Below are 4107 nucleotides of genomic sequence, written 5' to 3'. Positions count from 1 at the left end.
TAGCAGTTCTCCCCCGCTCCTCACCTAGCAGATGCTCTTATCTTTCTGCATATTTGATCTCTAGGACAGAGAGGAAGGCGGCTGTGGGAATAAGATAGGCTTAAGGAACAGACAAGCCAGGTCTCTCCGGACTTGGAAAAATATCTCAAGTAAGAAACAAGAAAAGAGCCAGAATAGTATAGGACCACTGGGAAGCAAAGACAGTCTTCGAAACTGACAGCTTGGGGAGGAGGCTAGGGAAGTAGGAATTGTTTTGTCCAGAGGTGCCAGAGAGCAGCCTGGCAGTCTGCCCTCATTAAGAACTTGCGGGGCCCTGTGCTGGGGCCACACGGCTGTGCTGTGCTGGGAGAGACAGGGAAATAGCCGACGCTACGATATCAGCTAGCGAGGGGACTTCTCTGTGGTGCGGGCTGTGAAACGGCTTTCACCATGTCCGGGGTCTTCAAGATCAGGAGAGGCGGTCTTCTATCTGAGAAGAAAATAATGCTGAGCTAGCCCGGGTGGATCCTTACAAGTTTCTGTAACTCTAGGAAACTATGAAAATGTCCACGGGGCTCTTCCCAGGGCAGGGTGCAGGGCCCGAGCAGACTCCAGCTAGGGGAAGGGGTGCTATGGGAGTCTGGCTGGGTCCAGCATTCGCGCCCTTTAACCCAGCTGGGGTCTCCTCCGGCTTCAGCGCGTGCTGAGGGTATTTCTCCGTAGTCCTGGTGGGTACACTCTGCGGTGTTTTCTTTTTCATCATCTTGCTGATAGAAGCGCTTGTGTGTGTGTGTGTGTGTGTGCATGCACACATGTGCATTTTCTTGGCCATTTGCTCCATGGGAAGGTTTCCAGGGATATTTCCATGAGGGTAGAAGCTTGAGCAGAGATGAAGAGCTAGAGGGAGGTGGCTCAGGGGTGGGGAGAGGGGCTGTTCACGGCTGAGCAGTGGCTTCTCCGTGAACTCAGCTGCTTGGCATCCATGACATCTCTGCCGTCGAGCTCACAGCAGAGCTGAGGGCCGTTCTCCCCACACCCTCCTCCCCAGCTCCCTCCTCCCCCGCTCCCTCCTCCGTCCCCATCTACACCCTGCTCTCCTTCTCCCCACTGGGTTCTTCAATTTCATTGAGTTTATTGGCATGACGAATGTTGCCAAAGCCAAGAGCGCCGAGTCTCAGCGTCTGGGGATGGATTTCACAGTGGGAAGGGGGTGATGACCGGGGCCTCAGACCACATTCCCACTGTGGGTTTCGGCTTCAGTCTGAGCCGGTGGCAGGCTGCCAGAGACCCTGTTCCCGTGGATTTCCAGTCCCAGCTGAACTCACCAACCTTGTCTCCAGACGGGGAGAAAGTTCTTATTATGGCAGAGGTCATGTCTGGAGCCTCAGGTCGGGGCGGAGGGGCGGGGGGTGGGGGGGAAGCTTCAAGCTCCTGTTTTCAAGGAGCAGTTTATAAACACATCTCTCACTTTCCTGTGTAAGCCAGGCCGCCAAAACTCCAGCCACCCACCGACCCTGCAAATTCACACACTGGGGCCAGGGTGACAAAACAGGCAGCTCTCAGCCCAGCACTCACGGGAGGTTAGAAAGGGTCCTTGATGGTCTTCTGAACATGGAACAGTTCTATCTTTTTCCATACCCACCCCCTCCCCCAAACACACACACATAAGAAAAGCAGTTTGGAGTAGGCAAGAGAAGATGGATATTGTTACAACCAGAGCCTCAAATATCCATCTCAAATGAGTTCTAGCTAAGGAAGTCTCCTTCCTAATGAACGAGCCTTATGAGGCTTATCAAACTTCTATTTTCTGTGTCTCTCTTTTTCTCTCTTTCTCATTTTCTCAAACACACGCGCGCACGCACACACACACACACACACACTCCCCTTGTCAGCACAGCAGACTTTCCCCACCAGGGTGCCTCAGCTGATGGAAATTTCTATTTGCAATGAAAATCAACTTTGGATAAAAAACGTCGCAGCAAGGGACTTTTTTTCCCTGGCTGCCCCAAGATTGATCTGGTCCATAGGATGCCCCAGATCATTGCATTCGGTAATTTCATTCTGCTTATGATCTATTTCTTATACGATCAATATGATAAATGCGAGGGAGAGCAAAGTGGGTTACGGCCCGACGCTGCTGAAGTGAGGAGAGGGGAGCGCTGGGCTGCCGCGCCGTGTGTCTCATGAAGCAGAAAAGCAATTCAGTCAGACTGAAGGCTACAGACAAGGCGGTATATTCTCGTGATAAATGCAAATGATGTGAGTCCATGTCCTTCCCACCCCCACCCCGAGCACATGGCGGGAAGAGCCCCGGTCTGGAATCACGGTATCCCCCTAGGGACCCTCAGGAAGTCTGCACGAGGCACGCACGTGGTATGGGGTGAACGTAGGGGTGCCGGGAGGGAAGAGCCAGGGGTGGTTACATAGTCAGGGCTAAGCAAGGCCCCTCTTCCTGATCCAGCCATGCCTCTGAGCACTGCCACTCTTAAAGCGGGGCACAACGGAATCAGGCATCTAGCCAATGGAGAACCACGGGGAAATTTTGGACCCTGCACTGATCCATGAGAACCACATCATCTTTTCTGAGCACCTGAGTTCCCTTTGGCTACAGGTCTTATAAGAAACAATCGGTGTCACTGCCTGCCTTGTTATTTTGTGCCAGGGTCTCCTGCTGTCCCATAGGAGCTGGTGTACTTCAGTTCAGTTCAGCTGCTCAGTCGTGTCCGACTCTTTGCAACCCCATGGACTGCAGCACACCAGGCCTCCCTATCCATCATCAACTTCCAGAGTTTACTCAAACTCATGTCCATCGAGTCAGCGATGCCGTCCAACCATCTCATCCTCTGTCGTCCCCTTCTCCTCCCACTTTCAATCTTTCCCAGCATCAGGGTCTTTTCCAATAAGTCAGTTCTTCACATCAGGTGGTCAAGGGATTGGAGCTTCAGCACCAGTCCTTCCAGTGAATATTCAGGACTGATTTCCTTTAGGAAGGACTGGTTGGATCTCCTTGCCTGGTGTACTTAGGTGTCTTTGAACAAGCCGTTGAATTCTCTGTATTTGAGTTTCATCATCTGATAAAGGAGATCCATTCTGTCTCTGAGGTTGTTGGAGAGTGTCTTTATGAGGATGAAATGAAATGATGTAGATAGGTGTAGAAACATATAATGTGCCCAAAGTGTAAGATGCTGGTTGTTGTAGGCATTGGGAAACCTAGAAAAGAAGAAAGGGAGGCCACTGTCCTCAGAGCTTAGAGCTTGATGGGGAAGATGGTCAAATACAAGAAGAGGAGAAGCAAGGCAAGTTCACACAGAATACACAGTCCTGGACCAGGGAGTACAAACCCTGAGCTGTAAGCATGGTTCTTCCACTCCCCCGTCACATGATTGTACAAGTTCCTTCCTCTCCTGGGCCTCGGCTTCCCCAAAGGAGCGTGTTGGAGAATCTCCAAGGCCACCACAGGCTCTGATTTTTTTTTTTTTTTTTATGATGCTGTAACAAATCAATCCCTAATGTGGATGCAAAAAATGGAAGAGTGATCTGAGCTCCAGAAGGAAATGAAATAGACTGAGATTTTTAGAACAGGAGAAGGGCATGCTTTGGCAAAACGGAAAGGCAGGAACATTCCAAATGTGAAAATCAACCTTGCTAAGCTTCCCAAGTGGGAGTGGGTGTCTCCCAGTCAAACGTGTTCAAACGCAGGTGGCTGGGTCTTAGAGAAGAAGGGTAAAGAGAAAGGTCAAATGGCGTGGGAGATACCTTTGACATCTGAGGCCTCGTCTGGGAAGAGGGCAGACAGATGGCAGGGGACGGCACTGTCAGGGTGGTTGGGCTCTCCACCCCAGTTGAGAAGGGCCTGACATGCTGCCCTCTCACCTCCCATCTGTACCAAAAAGACCTTGGGATCCTTCACAGGAGTGCTTTTCACCACAACACTGCTGTGTCTTGTGTCCTTCCAGGAAATTAAATTTGAAGTTGCTCAACCCTGCTAGTGTTTGATCCCTCCCAGACACTCTCCCCCTCCCGCTGCAGAAAGCCTGAGGCGGGTGCGGAGAACGTAGGCCAGGGAGAGAGTGCTGTGGGTGGGGACGTCGTGTAAGATGGATTCCAGCAACTCTGCGTCGGTGATTC

This window comes from Bison bison, unplaced genomic scaffold (genome assembly GCF_000754665.1).
Source record: "Bison bison bison isolate TAMUID 2011002044 unplaced genomic scaffold, Bison_UMD1.0 scf7180017864067, whole genome shotgun sequence".
Taxonomy (NCBI): Eukaryota; Metazoa; Chordata; class Mammalia; order Artiodactyla; family Bovidae; genus Bison; species Bison bison.
This window is presented reverse-complemented; position numbering follows the sequence as displayed.